General features: G+C 46.1%; 7 non-coding genes across 7 annotated transcripts; all 7 read left to right on the forward strand.

Annotated features, from left to right (window-relative positions):
• The first annotated feature begins 12,315 nt into the window (after positions 1 to 12,315).
• On the forward strand, positions 12,316 to 12,478 carry LOC135040528 (U1 spliceosomal RNA). The gene has a single exon (XR_010234421.1). It is a non-coding gene; the product is annotated as a U1 spliceosomal RNA (small nuclear RNA).
• A 671-nt stretch (positions 12,479 to 13,149) lies between these two features.
• LOC135040516 (U1 spliceosomal RNA) lies at positions 13,150 to 13,313 on the forward strand. The gene has a single exon (XR_010234410.1). It is a non-coding gene; the product is annotated as a U1 spliceosomal RNA (small nuclear RNA).
• Positions 13,314 to 13,465: 152 nt separating this feature from the next.
• LOC135040521 (U1 spliceosomal RNA) lies at positions 13,466 to 13,628 on the forward strand. The gene has a single exon (XR_010234414.1). It is a non-coding gene; the product is annotated as a U1 spliceosomal RNA (small nuclear RNA).
• A 670-nt stretch (positions 13,629 to 14,298) lies between these two features.
• Positions 14,299 to 14,462, forward strand: LOC135040520 (U1 spliceosomal RNA). Its single transcript, XR_010234413.1, has one exon. It is a non-coding gene; the product is annotated as a U1 spliceosomal RNA (small nuclear RNA).
• Positions 14,463 to 14,614: 152 nt separating this feature from the next.
• Positions 14,615 to 14,777, forward strand: LOC135040522 (U1 spliceosomal RNA). Its single transcript, XR_010234415.1, has one exon. It is a non-coding gene; the product is annotated as a U1 spliceosomal RNA (small nuclear RNA).
• A 671-nt stretch (positions 14,778 to 15,448) lies between these two features.
• LOC135040513 (U1 spliceosomal RNA) lies at positions 15,449 to 15,612 on the forward strand. Its single transcript, XR_010234407.1, has one exon. It is a non-coding gene; the product is annotated as a U1 spliceosomal RNA (small nuclear RNA).
• A 152-nt stretch (positions 15,613 to 15,764) lies between these two features.
• On the forward strand, positions 15,765 to 15,927 carry LOC135040527 (U1 spliceosomal RNA). The gene has a single exon (XR_010234420.1). It is a non-coding gene; the product is annotated as a U1 spliceosomal RNA (small nuclear RNA).
• Positions 15,928 to 19,972: the final 4,045 nt, after the last annotated feature.

Genomic DNA, 19,972 nt, shown 5'->3' on the forward strand with positions numbered 1-19,972 from the left:
CATGAGCTGAACGAGTTATGTGAAAAAGCTTGGGAATCTCCAGATAAAAGACTGCAGATTTCCAAAAGGATTCTTATGGCGTATCCTTTCCCATCAATGGATAGGTTACGATGGGAATCCTACCCTAGGGTGGACAAAGCATTAACACGCTTATCCAAGAAGGTAGCCCTCCCGTCCCAGTATACGGCTACCCTCAAAGAGTCTGCTGACCGCAAACAGGAGATTACCCTGAAGTCCATTTATACACATTCAGGTACCTTACTCAGACCGGCAATTGCGTCGGCCTGGGTGTGTAGTGCTGTAGCGGCATGGACGGATACCTTATCTGAGGGGATGGATACCCTAGATAAGGATACTATTTTATTGACCCTGGGGCATATAAGAGATGCTGTCCTATATATGTGTGTATGCAAACTACAGGTGGTGCTGCAGGGCTCACACCCTTTTACTTGTCTTGTAGAGCAACTCTGGAGCTGTTTCTGGGTCCAGCTGCTGCAAGAAATCAGCTTGAATGCTTCAGGGGCTGGGGCATGGCCAACATGAGCCCACACTGATGGGGGGTGGGGGTGTATAAAGCGATTTAGGGGTCATCCAAGCGCAACCCCACAAAGGCCGCCATGCCCTGCGTGACCCTTTTCTCTTTTCATATGCAGACGAGGGTTGCAGCCAACTATGCCCACTGCTTGGATGACATCACTATATGCAAATCCATCTGCTGCAGGCCTTCCCCCAGGAATGCTTGCAGTAGTTGTTGCATTTGGTTTGTTGTTTGGGGGTGCTTCAGTATTAGGCAGCCTTCTGCCCTCCCACATTCGTCTGAAAATGTGTTCTCCCTGCAGTTGTTGTTCCCAGATGAGAGTTCCCTTGTGCTTCCTCAGTTGAATCTCCTTAACTTGACAGGGGTGTGCCCGAGCAGCCGCCCTCCACAGCCCTATCCCAACACATACTTATCTTGCATATGAGATCTCTTGATCATGAAGATAGTTCTCACAGGGTGAGGTTCATCCATTACATTTTAAAGTAGGAAGGTACAAATTACATATTCAAATTACATATATGTGCTGGATTCAAATGTTTTCCCCCCTTCCTTTCTCAATTGTGCCCATCAGCAGCTATTCTAATGTTGCTGCCAATGGGTGTGACGCATTCATTTCTTCTGTGGGGTACACTGGACTCCACAAGGATTCACATTGTATATGTACACCAGAGTAGGATCTTGATCTGAGGCACCAACAGGCTCAAAGCTTTTGACTGTTCCCAAGATGCTCAGCGCCCCCTCCTCTATAACCTCGCTTCCATGAACAGGGAGCTCAGTTTGTAGTTGGTGCCTTCAGTAGCAGGCCACTTAACAGGGGGCTGCCTCAGGCAGCCTATTCTTAGCTATTAATTTTGGCAAGAAAAGAAGAACTTTTTTTATAAGAATCTACAAGGGCTGCAGCAGGCTAGGTCTAATAGACCTCTTTACTGCAGCTCCATCACTCCCAGTGGCGCAGTATACTCCCGTGCCCCGGTTGCTGGGTCACTGCAGCGGAGGCTCCGGTTTCTTCCTAAGGTCAGTCACACACACACCGCCCTCCGGGATCACGAGGCCGCTGATGGGGGCGGGCCGTGTGCGCACTGGCGTGGACACTGATTACTGGGCAGCCGCTCCACTAGCCACCAGGGACAGTTAAGGAGCACAGCTCTGGGGTTTTTTCTCCTATATTAACCCCATTTTGTACTACCCGCAGTGCATTGTGATAGGTAATGGGGCCTAATTCAGGTTGGATCGCAATCCAACTGCAAAAACTGCTAAGAGCATACGCATCCGCCTGCATTTTCTGCGGCACCCCGCAGATAATGCGATCACCTCTGCCTGTGAATCGGTGAAGGGGGGGGGGGAGGGGGGTCAACAACACTCCATTTCCAAGTCGGAGATGGAGCGGTGCGGGGGCACGGTTTCAAAATGGGGTCGGCAACGGAGAAACAGGAGGCGTGGCCAGAGCAGCTGCATGACATCACATGGGCCGGACTCTGCCAGTGGAGCCCCAGCGTCATGAGGTAGATTTTGTAGAGGCCGGGGAGGACTTCTGTTCCTGGGAACTAGCTGTGTTGTGCAGCTTTATTCCTCTGCCCCTACCTCTGGCAAGAAAGGACGCACCTCGCACTTTCTTGTTTCTTTGTGACCGAAAGGACTGCATTTGATAATGCGGAGCTTTCTTATGCTGTGAGGGAACATAAGGTAAAAAATTTGATTTTCCAACTGTAGCTGTGCGTGTTAATGCTTTGTCCATCCTACGGGAGGATTTCCATCGTAACCTATCCGTTGATGGAAAAGGATACGCCATAAGAATCCTTTTGGAAATCTGCAGTCTTTTATCTGGAGATTCCCAAGCTTTTTCACATAACTCGTTCAGCTCGTGTGACCCCCTCAAAGGTTACCTCAGGCTTCTTTCCCTTGTACATATGTACCCTCTTGTCAGGGACAGGGGGTTCCTCTGTGATGTGCAAAACATCTTTTATTGCCATAATCATATATCGAATGGATTTTGCCAATTTTGGCTGTAACTTTGCATCATCGTAATCGACACTGGAGTCAGAATCCGTGTCGGTATCTGTGTCAACAATCTGGGATAGTGGGCGCTTATGAGACCCTGACAGTCCCTGCAACATAGGATCAGGCATGGGTTGAGTCCCTGACTGTCCCAAAGCTTCAGCCTTGTCTAATCTTTTGTACAATGAGTTTACACTAGCATTTAAAACATTCCACATATCCATCCAATCAGGTGTCAGCGGAGACACCACATTCATTTGCTCCCGCTCCTCTCTAATATAGCCTTCTTCCTCAGACATGTCGACACACGAGTACCGACACACCACACACACAGGGAATACTTTTTCTGAAGACATTTTCCCCACAAGGCCCTTTGGAGAGACAGAGAGAGAGTATGCCAGCACACTCCCCAGCGCTATATAACCCAGGAATAACACAGTAACTTAATGTTTGTCCAGTAGCGCTGCTGTATGTAATTTGCGCCGAATTATGTGCCCCCCCTCTCTTTTCAACCCTCTTCTCTACCGTGGTATAAGCAGGGGAGAGTCCGGGGAGCTTCCTCTCAGCGGTGCTGTGGAGAAAAAATGGCGCTGGTGAGTGCTGAGGGAGAAGCCCCGCCCCCTCGGCGGCGGGCTTCTGTCCCGCTTAAACTGTAAAATTGGTGGGGGCTCATACATATATACAGTGCCCCTCTTATTTTTGCCAAAAAGAGGTTTATATTGCTGCCCAGGGCGCCCCCCCTGCGCCCTGCACCCTTACAGTGACCGGAGTATGTGAGGTGTATGGGAGCAATGGCGCACAGCTGCAGTGCTGTGCGCTACCTCAGTGAAGATCATGAACTCTGTGGAGCCCGTCTATCCCCATGGTCCTTACGGAGTCCCCAGCATCCTCTAGGACGTTAGAGAAACTAGGATTTTAATACCTACCGGTAAATCCTTTTCTCTTAGTCTGTTGAGGATGCTGGGCACCCGTCCCAGTGTGTACTGTGTCTGCAGTTATTAAATGGCCCTTAACTCCAGAACATTTATGTGGAGACAACTTTCCTGACTTGACCATCTTCCTTGGACGTTTTCCCCCTGTGTGACTGCTCCCCAGCCTCGGAGGGTTGCATCTGTGGTCCCTAGGATCCAGTCCTGGATCCCGAACCATCGCCCCTCTAGGAGGTGAGAACTGTGCAGCCACCAATGGAGTGAGATTCTGGTCTTGGAAGACAGGATTATCCTCCGGTGCATGTGTAGGTGGGATCCGGACCAATTGTCCAACAGGTCCCACTGGAACACTCTGGCATGGAACCTGCCAAACTGAATGGTCTCGTAGGCCACAACCATCTTCCCCAGCAACTGAATGCATTGATGGATTAACACTCTTGCTGGTTTCAGAATTTGTTTGACCAGACTCTGGATCTCCATAGCCTTTCCAGTGGAAGAAAACCTCTTCTGTGTCCAGTATGTGTTATGATTCCAGCACTCTGGTCAGAGAAGATCTTATGGCAAGGACCGGAGCACTGGAACGGAATGCTGGGGAAGGGAGCAGGACAGGAAAATAGCCCTTGGCGCCCTAACTCTGTTGTCTCACCCGTGTTGTCAGAAATCCCCTGCGAGACTATGGTTTCTTGAGCCCTTGGCAACCGCGTTTGAAGGGCGGATTATGTCTGCCCAACTTCGATGCCCCCCGGTCTTAATGAGAGACAAAGGGAAACCCGAGACAGGGTGATAACAAGAGGCCCTCTAACTAAACAACCAGGCCAGGGGCTAAGCAAACTCAAAACTATAATATGTGCTGAGAAACCGCCAGGAAAAAGGACAACCAAAATATCCACTTGTCCAATTCTCCTACCCGGCACCGCCGAGTACCAGAGAGGACTTGTGGAAGCGGAACCCTCCGCAAATGCTCCAAACACAAAATATAAAAGGTAAAGCGGCTGAGCCGCAACACACGGCAGAGCCGCAACTCACGAACACCACTGGATATAAAACGGTGATCAGTCAGGACTCCAGGGAACCAAACGACCTCTTGGGATGAGATGACAACTCCCGAATACCGGACTTCTGCGGACTGGAATGACCGGATACAGCAGGACTGGAAACAGACTCTCAGCAAACAAAGGCAGCATGCAGGAAGCTATTACCGGCATCTGTGAGAAGCCCTGGGAGTGTATTTAACAAGGAGTCCTCCAATCAGCTGCTAAAGGCTGATTAGAATAAATGCCGTGCAGCTGCCTTGCTGCACGGCCAGAGAGCAGGTGAATATCTTAATTTCCTAAAGCCTAGCAACGGGGAACGCGGTCCACCAGTGGCGTCCCCGTTGCTAGGGTCCGTGCGGCTCAGCGCGCCCGGCGTCTAGCATTGCTAGGGAGCCGGCGGCTGTACGTGCATGGCATCTCTAGTTGCTAGGCGCCGGGCCGCGCAGACCATCAAGCGGACCCCGGCGCCTAACAGTACCCCCCCCTTGAGGAGGGGTCAAGGAACCCCTAAAGCCAGGTTTCTGAGGAAATTCCCGGAAAAATGCCCTCTTGAGCCTCGGGGCATGAAGATCCTTATCCAGGACCCAAGACCTTTCCTCCGGACCATAGCCTTTCCAGTGAACCAGAAAATACAGCCGATCCCGGGACAATTTGGAATCGAGAACCTTCTCTACCAAGAACTCCTGTTGTCCCTGTACATCCACTGGAGATCTACCCTGAGAGATCTTCCGAGGAAATCTACTGGAAGAAACGTATTGTTTCAACAGGGAACAATGAAACGTATTTCCAATCCTGAGAGATCTTGGTAAACGTAACCGAAAGGCAACTGGGTTGACTCTTTTAATAATAAGAAATGGCCCAATAAATTTGGGTCCCAGTCTAGCTGAGGATTGTCGAAGCCTGATGTTGCGAGTCGACAACCACACCCTATCTCCCACCTTAAAAGTGCAAGGACGTCGGAGCCTGTCAGAAAATTTCTTCTCTCGAAAGGCCGCTTTTCTGAGAGCAAGGTGCACCTTTTTCCAAATGGCTCTGAGATGGGAGGTTAAGGTAAGCGAGGAGACTGAGGAATGATGAAAAAAAGAATTAGCTCTGGGGTGAAAACCAAAAACTGAAAAGAATGGAGACTCTTTAGTGGAGGAATGACAAGAATTATTGTAAGCAAATTCAGCCAACGGAAGAAACTCGGACCAATCATTCTGGAGTTTGGCTGAATACAAGCGCAAATATTGTTTCAATGATTGGTTAACTCGTTCGGTTTGCCCGTTGGATTGTGGGTGGTAACCGGATGTTAACGACAATTTCATCTTCAATGAGGCACAAAAACATTTCCAGAATTGTGCGATGAATTGTGGACCCCGATCAGAAACAATATCAGTAGGCAACCCATGAAGCCTGAATACATGGCGGAGAAACAAAACTGCCAACCCTTGGGCAGAAGGCAATCGGGGAAGAGCAATAAAATGAGCCATTTTACTAAAACGGTCCACTACCACCCATATGACTCGGAATCCGGCTGAAAGGGGAAGGTCAACCACAAAATCCATGGAAATATGAGACCACGGCCGGAGAGGAACATTTACGGGCATAAGTTGCCCGATGGGCAAGGAACGGGGAACCTTATGCTGTGCACAAACCTGACTTGAATAAACAAATTCCTTGACGTCTTTAGAAAGACCAGGCCACCATACTGAGCGAGAGACTAACTCCAATGTCTTAGAGACTCCTGGATGCCCTGAAACTTTGTTATCATGGAATTCCGTTAAAACAGTAACTCTCAAAAACTCAGGGACGTAAAGACGACCAGCAGGAGTAATTCTAGGAGCTTGGTGTTGAAGCTGTTTTAACTGGGTAAATAAATCTTGTGTGAGGCCCGCCCAGATGACCGAAGATGGAAGTATGGGGGTAACAGGATTGTTATTGTGAACCGGAAGAAAGCTATGTGACAGGGCATCAGCCTTAGTATTCTTGGAACCAGGCCTGAAAGTGATTATAAATTTGAAACGCGTAAAAAATAATGCCCAACGTGCCTGCCGGGCATTAAGCCGCTTAGCCGATTCAATCTATTGCAGGTTCTTATGGTCAGTCAATACCGAAATAGTATGTTTTGCTCCCTCCAGCCAATGCCTCCACTCCTCGAAAGCCCATTTTACCGCCAGTAACTCCCGATTACCAACGTCATAGTTGGATTCAGCGGAGGAGAATTTCCTGGACATAAAGGCACAAGGATGTAACTCCAGAGACTCCGGATCCTTTTGAGAAAGGATAGCCCCCACTCCAACCTCCGAGGCATCAACCTCCACCACAAAGGGCAATTCCGGATTAGGATGTCAGAGGACTGGAGCCGAGACAAAGGCTTGTTTCAAGGCCCGGAAGGACAACTCAGCTTCACGCGACCAGTTGGTAGGATCCGCTCCTTTCTTTGTCAGAGCTACAATGGGAGCAACCAGGTCAGAAAAAGAATGAATAAACCTCCTATAATAATTCGCAAACCCTAAAAAACGCTTAATTGCTTTTAAATTGGTGGGTTGCGCCCAACTAAGGATGGCCTGGAGTTTCTTTGGTTCCATGGAAAATTATGTACCCTAAAAAAGATACTTCCGTGACATGAAACTCACACTTCTCCAGCTTGGCATATAAATGATTCTCACATAACTTTTGAAGAACCAGACGCACCTGGGTAACATGTTGTTCCATTGATTTAGAAAAAATCAGGATGTCGTCTAAGTAAACGACCACGAATTTCCCTAGGAAGTCACGGAGCACATCGTTAATGAGGTCTTGAAAAACTGCCGGAGCATTGGACAGGCCGAACGGCATCACCAGGTATTCGTAGTGACCCGACTGAGAACTGAAGGCCGTTTTCCACTCATCTCCAGATTTAATTCGGATGAGGTTGTACGCTCCTCTAAGGTCAATTTTAGAAAAAATCACAGCAGAACGTAACTGATCAAAGAGTACAGAAATCAACGGCAAAGGATAGGTGTTTTTAACTGAGATCTTATTCAGGGCTCTAAAATCAATGCAAGGTCTAAGCGAGCCATCCTTTTTCTCCACAAAGAAGAAGCCTGCACTTAAAGGAGATTTTGATGGTCTAATAAATCCTTTCTCAAGGCTCTCCTTTACATAATCATTCATAGCCGCAGTTTCTGGCCCGGATAATGCATATAATCTTCCCTTTGGCAATGCGGCACCAGGAATTAACTCAATAGCACAATCATAAGGCCGATGGGGAGGCAGAATGTCCGCATTGCCTTTGGAGAAAACATCAGCAAACTCCTGGTATTCCACCGGAATGAGTTCTGGAATGATAGCTGCTACTCTGACTGGAAACGTGATACATTCCTTATCACAAAAAGTACCCCAATGTGAAATCTTCCCCGACCGCCAATCAATGGTGGGATTATGAAAGGCCAGCCAAGGGTGACCCAGAACAACTGGAACTGCTGGGCAATGTGTAAGAAAGAACTCGATTTTCTCGGAATGTAGAGCTCCTACTGTAAGTAGTACAGGGGGTGTACGGAGAGAAATAATCCCATTAGACAGCGGACTCCCATCTAAGCCATGCATGGTGACACACCTACCCAAAGGTAACTGAGGAATGCCTAAGGCCTTAGCCCAAGTTAAATCCATAAAGTTTCCTGCAGCTCCACTGTCAACAAAAGCCGACACCAAAGAACTGAGGCTGCCAAAGGAAACTTTAACTGGGACTAAAAGGGAGTTATTCGAGGAGATAAACTGCAGACCTAGGTGAACCCCCTCACAATTCACCTGGTCAAAGCGTTTCCCGACTTGTTCGGACAATTACGAGCAAAATGTCCCTTACCCCCACAGTACAGACAAAGACCAGAATTTTGCCTTCTGGCTCTTTCTTCAGGAGACAGCCGGGAGAGACCCATCTGCATGGTCTCCTCTACGTCTTCAGGAATGGAATATACACACGGACTTGTCCTTACAGGTGCTCCTTTTTCAGCCCTCCGCTCTCTGAGACGACGATCAATCTTAATAGAAAGCTCCATGAGTTTATCGAGAGTCTCAGGAGCAGGGTACTGAAGGAGACTGTCTTTTATAGACTCTGATAAGCCGAGGCGAAACTGACTGCGCAGGGCTGGGTCATTCCAGCCACAGTCGTTCGACCAACGGCGAAACTCCGTACAATAAACCTCTGCAGGATTTCTACCCTGTCTGAGAGGGCGCAACTGACTTTCAGCGGACGCCTCTCTATCAGGGTCATCATACAAGAGCCCTAAAGACTCAAAAAAAGCGTCAATTGACAACAATGCCGGATCCTCTGCTCTTAAACCAAATGCCCAGGTCTGAGGATCCCCCTGGAGCAAAGAAATAATAAACCCGACCCGCTGAGATTCAGTACCCGAGGAAGTCGGTCTTAAACGAAAATAAAGTTTACAGGATTCTTTAAAATTAAAAAACTCTTTTCTATCACCAGAAAAACGGTCAGGCAAATGCATCTTTGGTTCAGGGACTACCCTTGGGGAAGCTCGCAAAAGATCTTCCTGCGACTTCACCCGAAGAGAAAGATCCTGAACCATCTGAGTAAGTTCTTGAATCTGGCTGACTAAGAGCTGACCAGGATTTGGCCCTAAACCTGTTGGATTCATGAGGCCGATAAACTCTCACAAAACTGAATGAGAAAAAATTAAACCCCGTTTAATTTTAAGTTTTGGTATGGCCGGTAATAATGTTATGATTCCAGCACTCTGGTCAGAGAAGATCTTATGGCAAGGACTGGAGCACTGGAACGGAATGCTGGGGAAGGGAGCAGGACAGGAAAATAGCCCCTGGCGCCCTAACTCTGTTGTCTCACCCGTGTTGTCAGAAATCCCCTGCAAGACTATGGTTTCTTGAGCCCTTGGCAGCCGCGTTTGAAGGGCGGATTATGTCTGCCCAACTTCGATGCCCCCCCGGTCTTAATGAGAGACAAAGGGAAACCTGAGACAGGGTGATAACAAGAGGCCCTCTAACTAAACAACCAGGCCAGGGGCTAAGCAAACTCAAAACTATAATAAGTAGACAAGTCAAAATTTCAAACCCCCTGTTATGGTGTAGGGTACCTGGCCTTCTCTGATGTAATCAGAGTTAGATTTGATTCAGTGATTTTATAAAAACAGCTAGGAAGCACAATTTAGCAGTGGGTTGCAGAGAAAAAAAATATGCTGGCAGAAAAATCCAATTGAGTGATTAAACAGCTCTTCATTTTCTGGCTTTATTTTTATGCTAACAAATTTGTTCTCTGAAAAGTGTCCACAAAGCCAAGTCTCTGATTAACACCTTTGTAAGGATGGTTTTTCACCTATTACTAAATTAAACTTGCTTCATTGGAAAGGCAGCAAGATGCATCCTCATTTCAATGGTAAGTCAACCTTCTTGCCCTATGTTCCCTGTCAACGGATGAAGACGCATCATTATCTACCGCAGTCATTTTGGCCCAATAGATATGCAAGAAGTTTAGATTCCCCTTTCTTTGCAGGTAGAGGAAGGAAAAGGAAGAGGTCTGTAGCCTCTTCAAGATCGCAGGACCAGAGATTGTCCTCTGCTTCTGCCAAATCCACTGCATGACACTGGGGCTTTCTTGCAGGAGCCCACACCAGTGGGGGCACGTCTAAAACTCTTCAGTCAGTTCTGGATTCATTCGGACCTGGACTCGTGGGTTTTACAAATAGTGTCCCAAGGGTACAAACTGGGGTTTCAAGACGTTCCCCCTCACCGATTGTTCAAATTGGCCTTAGTCAGCAGGGAGAAGGTTTTTATTCAAGCCTCTTCGTGGTCCCGAAGCCGGACGGCTCAGTCAGACCAATCTTAAATCTGAAATCCCTCAATTTCTTCCTAAAGAAATTCAATTTCAAGATGGAATTTCTCAGGGCAGTGATCTCCAGTCCGGAGGACGGAGATTTCATGGTTTTGGTAGACATAAAGGATGCCTACTTACATGTTCCCATTTAGCCACTGCCTCAAGCTACCTAAGGTTTGCAATTCAGGATTGTCATTACCAATTTCAGACATTGCCGTTTGGTCTGTCCACGGCTCCGAGGATTTTCACCAGGGTGATGGCGGAAATTATGGTTCTCCTTCGCAAGCAAGGAGTCACAATTATCCCGTACTTGGATGATCTCCTGATAAAGGCGAGATCCAGGGACCAGTTGGTGCAAAACATTGCACTCTCCCTGACAGTTCTTCAACAACATGGTTGGCTCCTAAACTTGCCAAAATCGCAGTTGGTCCCAATGACGCGGTTGTTGTTTTTGGGAGTCATACTGTTAGGCGCCGGGGTCCGCTTGATGGTCTGCGCGGCCCGGCGCCTAGCAACTAGAGACGCCGTGCACGTACAGCCGCCGGCTCCCTAGCAACGCTAGACGCCGGGCGCGCTGAGCCGCACGGACCCTAGCAACGGGGACGCCACTGGCGGACCGCGTTCCCCGTTGCTAGGCTTTAGGAAATTAAGATATTCACCTGCTCTCTGGCCGTGCAGCAAGGCAGCTGCACGGCATTTATTCTAATCAGCCTTTAGCAGCTGATTGGAGGACTCCTTGTTAAATACACTCCCAGGGCTTCTCACAGACGCCGGTAATAGCTTCCTGCATGCTGCCTTTGTTTGCTGAGAGTCTGTTTCCAGTCCTGCTGTATCCGGTCATTCCAGTCCGCAGAAGTCCGGTATTCGGGAGTTGTCATCTCATCCCAAGAGTTCGTTTGGTTCCCTGGAGTCCTGACTGATCACCGTTTTATATCCAGTGGTGTTCGTGAGTTGCGGCTCTGCCGTGTGTTGCGGCTCAGCCGCTTTACCTTTTATATTTTGTGTTTGGAGCATTTGCGGAGGGTTCCGCTTCCACAAGTCCTCTCTGGTACTTGGCGGTGCCGGGTAGGAGAATTGGACAAGTGGATATTTTGGTTGTCCTTTTTCCTGGCGGTTTCTCCGCACATATTATAGTTTTGAGTTTGCTTAGCCCCTGGCCTGGTTGTTTAGTTAGAGGGCCTCTTGTTATCACCCTGTCTCAGGTTTCCCTTTGTCTCTCATTAAGACCGGGGGGCATCGAAGTTGGGCAGACATAATCCGCCCTTCAAACGCGGCTGCCAAGGGCTCAAGAAACCATAGTCTCGCAGGGGATTTCTGACAACATGGGTGAGACAACAGAGTTAGGGCGCCAGGGGCTATTTTCCTGTCCTGCTCCCTTCCCCAGCATTCCGTTCCAGTGCTCCAGTCCTTGCCATAAGATCTTCTCTGACCAGAGTGCTGGAATCATAACATTATTACCGGCCATACCAAAACTTAAAATTAAACGGGGTTTAATTTTTTCTCATTCAGTTTTGTGAGAGTTTATCGGCCTCATGAATCCAACAGGTTTAGGGCCAAATCCTGGTCAGCTCTTAGTCAGCCAGATTCAAGAACTTACTCAGATGGTTCAGGATCTTTCTCTTCGGGTGAAGTCGCAGGAAGATCTTTTGCGAGCTTCCCCAAGGGTAGTCCCTGAACCAAAGATGCATTTGCCTGACCGTTTTTCTGGTGATAGAAAAGAGTTTTTTAATTTTAAAGAATCCTGTAAACTTTATTTTCGTTTAAGACCGACTTCCTCGGGTACTGAATCTCAGCGGGTCGGGTTTATTATTTCTTTGCTCCAGGGGGATCCTCAGACCTGGGCATTTGGTTTAAGAGCAGAGGATCCGGCATTGTTGTCAATTGACGCTTTTTTTGAGTCTTTAGGGCTCTTGTATGATGACCCTGATAGAGAGGCGTCCGCTGAAAGTCAGTTGCGCGCTCTCAGACAGGGTAGAAATCCTGCAGAGGTTTGTTGTACGGAGTTTCGCCGTTGGTACCTGCCAGGTGAGATACTATGATCATGTTGGTGCTTCTCCCAGGGCAAGGCTCACCCATTGCACTCTGGGTGTGCTGCCCCTGTGATTTCCCCAAATGTGGGAAACTTGACTGCATAATTTGTGTTTCCCCTGGTCGGCTCTCGTATAATTCAGATCTCTTTGTCTCAGGTCTCTCTCCAGCCTAGTTTGCTGTCTGTTTCCACTTCTCTTTTCTTGAGCCGCTCCCTTCTATGCCCTTGCGCACTATCCTGACTTCTCCCGTCTGCTTACTTTGTGCCTTCCAACACACAATGCAAACTACAGGTAGTGCTGCAGGGCCCACACCCTTTTACTTGCCTCACAGAGCAGCTCTGGAGCTGTTACAGTGCCCAGCTGCTGCAAGAAATCAGCTTGAATGCTTCAGGGGCTGGGGCATTGCCAACATGAGCCCCACACCGAAGGAGGGTGGGGGTGTTTAATGCGAACTAAGGGTCACCCAAGCGCCGCAAAAGGCCGCCATGCCCTGCATGCCCCTTTTCTCTTTTCATATGCAGACGAGGGTTGAAGCCAACTTTGACCCACTGCTTGGATGGCATTACCATATGCAAATCAATCTGCTGCAGGCCATCCCCCAGGAATGCTTGCACTAGTTGTTGCATTTGGTTTGTTGTTTGGGGGTGCTTCAGTATTAGGCAGCCTTCTGCCCTCCCATGTTCATCTGAAAATATGTGTTCTCCCTGCAGTTGTTGTCCCCAGATGAGAGTTCCCTTGTGCTGCCTCAGTTGAATCTCCTTTACTTGACAGAGATGTGCCTGAGCAGCGGCCCTCCCCAGCCCTATCCCAAATCATACTTATTTTGCATAGGAGATACCATGGTCATGAAGATTGTTCTCCCAGGTTGAGGTTCATTCATTGCATTCTGGGTATGCTGACCCCTGTGATTTCCCCAAATGTGGGAAACTCGACTGCATTATTTGTGGTAGTGGGGGACTGTGTTTGTGCTTTCCTCTGCTCAGCTCTGGTAAAAATCAGATTTCTATGTCTCAGATCTTCCTCTAGCCTTGTTCTTCTTTCGAGAGTTCCCTTGTGCTGCCTCAGTTGGATCTCCTTCACTTGACAGGGGGGTGCCCGAGCAGCGACCCTCCCCAGCTCTAGCCCAACTCCTACTTACCTGCCAGGTGAGATACTATGATCAGGAAGGTGCTTCTCCCAGGGCAAGGCTCACCCATTGCACTCTGGGTGTGCTGCTCCTGCGATTTCCCCAAATGTGGGAAACTTGACTGCATAATTTGTGTTTCCTCTGGTCGGCTCTCGTATAATTCAGATCTCTTTGTCTCAGGTCTTTCTCCAGCCGAGTTTGCTGTCTGTTTCCACTTCTCTTTTCTTGAGCCGCTCCCTTCTATGCCCTTGCACACTATACTGACCTCTCCCGTCTGCTTACTTGTGCCTTCCAACGCACAATGCATACTACAGGTAGTGCTGCAGGGCCCACACCCTTTTACATGCTTTTCAGAACAGCTCTGGAGCTGTTACAGTGCCCAGCTGCTGCAAGAAATCATCTTGAATGCTTCAGGGGCTGGGGCATAGCCAACATGAGACCCACACCGAAGGAGGGTGGAGATGTTTAATGTGAATTAGGGGTCATCCAAGCGCCACAAAAGGACGCCATGCCCTGCACATCCCTTTTTTCTTTTCATATGCAGACGAGGGTTGAAGCCAACTTTGACCCACTGCTTGGATGACATCACCATATGCAAATCCATCTGCTGTAGGCCTTCCCCCAGGAATGCTTGTACTAGTTGTTGCATTTGGTTTGTTGTTTGGGGGTGCTTCAGTATTAGGCAGCCTTCTGCCCTCCCATGTTCATCTGAAAATATGTGTTCTCCCAGCAGTTGTTGTCCCCAGATGAGAGTTCCCTTGTGCTGCCTCAGTTGAATCTCCTTTACTTGACAGAGATGTGCCTGAGCAGCGGCCCTCCCCAGCTCTATCCCAAATCATACTTATTTTGCATAGGAGATACCATGGTCATGAAGATTGTTCTCCCAGGGTGAGGTTCATTCATTGCATTCTGGGTATGCTGACTCCTATGATTTCCCCAAATGTGGGAAACTTGACTGCATTATTTGTGGTAGTGGGGGACTGTGTTTGTGCTTTCCTCTGGTCAGCTCTGGTAAAAGTCAGATTTATTTGTCTCAGATCTTCCTCTAGCCTTGTTCTTCTTTCGAGAGTTCCCTTGTGCTGCCTCAGTTGGATCTCCTTCAATTGACAGGGGGGTGCCCGAGCATCGACCCTCCCCAGCTCAAGCCCAACTCCTACTTACCTGCCAGGTGAGATATTATGATCATGAAGGTGCTTCTCCCAGGGCAAGGCTCACCCATTGCACTCTGGGTGTGCTGCTCCTGCGATTTCCCCAAATGTGGGAAACTTGACTGCATAATTTGTGTTTCCCCTGGTCAGCTCTCGTATAATTCAGATCTCTTTGTCTCAGGTCTCTCTCCAGCCTAGTTTGCTGTCTGTTTCAACTTCTCTTTTCTTGAGCCGCTCCCTTCTATGCCCTTGCGCACTATCTTGACTTCTCCCATCTGCTTACTTTGTGCCTTCCAACGCACAATGCGAACTACAGGTAGTGCTGCAGGGCCCACACCCTTTTACTTGCCTTACAGAGCAGCTCTGGAGCTATTACAGTGCCCAGCTGCTGCAAGTAATCAGCTTGAATGCTTCAGGGGCTGGGGCATAGCCAACATGAGCCCCACACCGAAGTAGGGTGGAGGTGTTTAATGCGAACTAGGGGTCATCCAAGCGCCGCAAAAGGCCGCCATGCCCTGCACGCCCCTTTTCTCTTTTCATATGCAGACGAGGGTTGAAGCCAACTTTGACCCACTGCTTGGATGACATCACCATATGCAAATCCATCTGCTGCAGGCCTTCCCCCAGGAATGCTTGTACTAGTTGTTGCATTTGGTTTGTTGTTTGGGGGTGCTTCAGTATTAGGCAGCCTTCTGCCCTCCCATGTTCATCTGAAAATATGTGTTCTCCCTGCAGTTGTTGTCCCCAGATGAGAGTTCCCTTGTGCTGCCTCAGTTGAATCTCCTTTACTTGACAGAGATGTGCCTGAGCAGCGGCCCTCCCCAGCCCTATCCCAAATCATACTTATTTTGCATAGGAGATACCATGGTCATGAAGATTGTTCTCCCAGGGTGAGGTTCATTCATTGCATTCTGGGTATGCTGACCCCTGTGATTTCCCCAAATGTGGGAAACTCGACTGCATAATTTGTGGTAGTGGGGGACTGTGTTTGTGCTTTCCTCTGGTCAGCTCTGGTAAAAGCCAGATTTCTGTGTCTCAGATCTTCCTCTAGCCTTGTTCTTCTTTCGAGAGTTCTCTTGTGCTGCCTCAGTTGGATCTCCTTCACTTGACAGGGGGGTGCCCGAGCAGCGACCCTCCTCAGCTCTTGCCCAACTCCTACTTACCTGCCAGGTGAGATACTATGATCATGAAGGTGCTTCTCCCAGGGCAAGGCTCACCCATTGCACTCTGTGTGTGCTGCTCCAGCTATTTCCCCAAATGTGGGAAACTCGACTGCATAATTTGTGTTTCCCCTGGTCGGCTCTCGTATAATTCAGATCTCTTTGTCTCAGGTCTCTCTCCAGCCTAGTTTGCTGTCTGTTTCCACTTCTCTTTTCTTGAGCCGCTCCCTTCTATGCCCTTGCGCACTATCCTGACTTCTCCCGTCTGCTTACTTTGTGCCTTCCAACGCACAATGCGAACTACAGGTAGTGCTGCAGGGCCCACACCCTTTTAGTTCCCTTACAGAGCAGCTCTGGAGCTGTTACAGTGCCCAGCTGCTGCAAGAAATCAGCTTGAATGTTCTTCGTTGATTGATGGAAGAAACATCTTACAAAAACTCTCCAGATTATTGACTTTTTAAAGTTTTTCTAGGAAACGTTCTAGATGAATGCTTATTAGCGTTTGTCAGAATGTACGTTTGCAAAGTGTCTCTGTGGCGCAATCAGTTAGCGTGTTCGGTTATTATCCAAAAGGTTGGTGGTTCAATCCCACCCAGGGACGTAATTTACCTTGTTATCAGATTTTGGTGATCTTTAAGTAGACAAGTCAAAATTTCAAACCCCCTCTTGTGGTGTAGGGTACCTGGCCTTCTCTGATGTAATCAGAGTTAGATTTGATTAAGTGATTTTATAAAAAAAAACAGCTAGGAAGCACAATTTAGCAGTGGGTTGCAGAGAAAAAGAAATATGCTGGCAAAAAAATCCAATTGAGTGATTAAACAGCTCTTCATTTTCTTGCTTTATTTTTGTGCTAACAAATTTTTTCTCTGAAAAGTGTCCACAAAGCCAAGTCTCTGATTAACACCTTTGTAGGGATGGTTTTTCACCTATTACTAAATTAAACTTGCTTCATTGGAAAGGCAGCAAGATGCATCGTCATTTCAATATCTACTGAAATAATACAGGTTGACACCAGGAAACATTAACGCCACTGCATCCTTGCTGCTTTCTCATGTGGAAGTCTGTTTAATGTGAAAACAAGGTGATATCTAATTAGCACACAGGTAAGGAATTAAGAAAATCTTTATTTAAGGGTGAAGATGTTTCTCACAAAATCGTTGCCCTAATGCATCATTGAAATTCAAGCTGGAAAGATGATTTTAATATATCACTTGTACATTTTGTATTGCTCTTCTGGTGACAATGTAGTTTGTTTTTGTCAATTACCATTTTAATAATAGGGTAAAGAAAATTAAGTGGATTTTTGAAAGAAAACAATACTGTCAATATACTATTAAACAAATTAAAATGGTAAAAGTTATTGTACTTTAAGTAAAAATAAAAGAGCCAAAATATCAATCCCAATATTGGATTACTTTAATTAAAAAAAAATGCATATAGCAGAGGATAGTTTCAATCTGCCTACCTCTGGGTTATCGGCCCAGCATGCTTCCATTGCAGTACTCTGCTGCACATGTAAGTGCAAGAGATCCTGAAGCACTCACTCATCGTGGGAAAGTACCAATGTGTTTCTTCGTTGGTTGATGGAAGAAACATCTTACAAAAACTCTCCAGATTATTGACTTTTTAAAGTTTTTCTAGGAAACGTTCTAGATGAATGCTTATTAGCCTTTGTCAGTATGTACTTTTTGCAAAGTGTCTCTGTGGCGCAATCGGTTAGTGTGTTCGGCTATTAACCAAAAGGTTGGTGGTTCAATCCCATCCAGGGACCTAATTGACCTTGTTATCAGATTTTGGTGATATTTAAGTAGACAAGTCAAAATTTCAAACCCCCTGTTATGGTGTGGGTACCTGGCCTTCCCTGATGTAATCAGAGTTAGATTTGATTCAGTGATTTTATAAAAACAGCTAGGAAGCACAATTTAGCAGTAGGTTGCAGAGAAAAAAAATATGCTGGCAGAAAAATCCAATTGAGTGAATAAACAGCTCTTCATTTTCTGGCTTTATTTTTATGCTAACAAATTTGTTCTCTGAAAAGTGTCCACAAAGCCAAGTCTCTGATTAACACCTTTGTAAGGATGGTTTTTCACCTATTACTAAATTAAACTTGCTTCATTGGAAAGGCAGCAAGATGCATCCTCATTTCAATGTCTACTGAAATAATACAGGTTGACACCAGGAAACATTAACGCCACTGCATCCTTGCTGCTTTCTCATGTGGAAGTCTGTTTAATGTGAAAACAAGGTGATATCTAATTAGCACACAGGTAAGGAATTAAGAAAATCTTTTTTTAAGGGTGAAGATGTTTCTCACAAAATCGTTGCCCCAATGCATCATTGAAATTCAACCTGGAAAGATGATTTTAATATATCACTTGTACATTTTGTATTGCTCTTCTGGTGACAATGTAGTTTGTTTTTGTCAATTACCATTTTAATAATAGGGTAAAGAAAATTAAGTGGATTTTTGAAAGAAAACAATACTGTCAATATACTATTAAAACAAATTAAAATGGTAAAAGTTATTGTACTTTAAGTAAAAATAAAAGAGCAAAAATATCCATCCCAGTTTTGGATTACTTTAATTAACAAAAAAAATGCATATAACAAAGGATAGTTTCAATCTGCCTACCTCTGGGTTATGGGCCCAGCATGCTTCCATTGGAGTACTCTGCTGCACATGTAAGTGCAAGAGATCCTGAAGCACTCACTCATCATGGGAAAGTACCAATGTGTTTCTTTGTTGGTTGATGGAAGAAACATCTTACAAAAACTCTCCAGATTATTGACGTTTTAAAGTTTTTCTAGGAAACGTTCTAGATGAATGCTTATTAGCCTTTGTCAGTATGTACTTTTTGCAAAGTGTCTCTGTGGCGCAATTGGTTAGTGTGTACGGCTATTAACCAAAAGGTTGGTGGTTAAATTCTACCCAGGGACGTAATTGACCTTGTGATCAGATTTTGGTGATATTTAAGTAGACAAGTCAAAATTTCAAACCCCCTCTTATTGTGTAGGGTACCTAGCCTTCTCTGATGTAATCAGAGTTAGATTTGATTCAGTGATTTTATAAAAACAGCTAGGAAGCACAATTTAGCAGTGGGTTGCAGAGAAAAAGAAATATGCTGGCAAAAAAATCCAATTGAGTGATTAAACAGCTCTTCATTTCTGGCTTTATTTTTATGCTAACAAATTTGTTCTCTGAAAAGTGTCCACAAAGCCAAGTCTCTGATTAACACCTTTGTAGGGATGGTTTTTCACCTATTACTAAATTAAACTTGCTTCATTGGAAAGGCAGCAAGATGCATCCTCATTTCAATGTCTACTGAAATAATACAGGTTGACACCAGGAAACATTAACGCCACTGCATCCTTGCTGCTTTCTCATGTGGAAGTCTGTTTAATGTGAAAACAAGGTGATATCTAATTAGCACACAGGTAAGGAATTAAGAAAATCTTTATTTAAGGGTGAAGATGTTTCTCACAAAATCGTTGCCCCAATGCATCATTGAAATTCAAGCTGGAAAGATGATTTTAATATATCACTTGTACATTTTGTATTGCTCTTCTGGTGACAATGTAGTTTGTTTTTGTCAATTACCATTTTAATAATAGGGTAAAGAAAATTAAGTGGATTTTTGAAAGAAAACAATACTGTCAATATACTATCAAAACAAATTAAAATGGTAAAAGTTATTGTACTTTAAGTAAAAATAAAAGATCCAAAATATCAATCCCAGTTTTGGATTACTTTAATTAACAAAAAAAATGCATATAGCAAAGGATAGTTTCAATCTGCCTACCTCTGGGTTATGGGCCCAGCATGCTTCCATTGCAGTACTCTGCTGCACATGTAAGTGCAAGAGATCCTGAAGCACTCACTCATCATGGGAAAGTACCAATGTGTTTCTTCATTGGTTGATGGAAGAAACATCTTACAAAAACTCTCCAGATTATTGACTTTTTAAAGTTTTTCTAGGAAACGTTCTAGATGAATGCTTATTAGCCTTTGTCAGTATGTACTTTTGCAAAGTGTCTCTGTGGCGCAATTGGTTAGTGTGTAAGGCTATTAACCAAAAGGTTGGTGGTTCAATCCCACCCAGCGACGTAATTGACCTTGTGATCAGATTTTGGTGATATTTAAGTAGACAAGTCAAAATTTCAAACCCCATCTATTGTGTAGGGTACCTGGCCTTCTCTGATGTT

This window comes from Pseudophryne corroboree, unplaced genomic scaffold (assembly GCF_028390025.1).
Source record: "Pseudophryne corroboree isolate aPseCor3 unplaced genomic scaffold, aPseCor3.hap2 scaffold_743, whole genome shotgun sequence".
NCBI lineage: Eukaryota > Metazoa > Chordata > Amphibia > Anura > Myobatrachidae > Pseudophryne > Pseudophryne corroboree.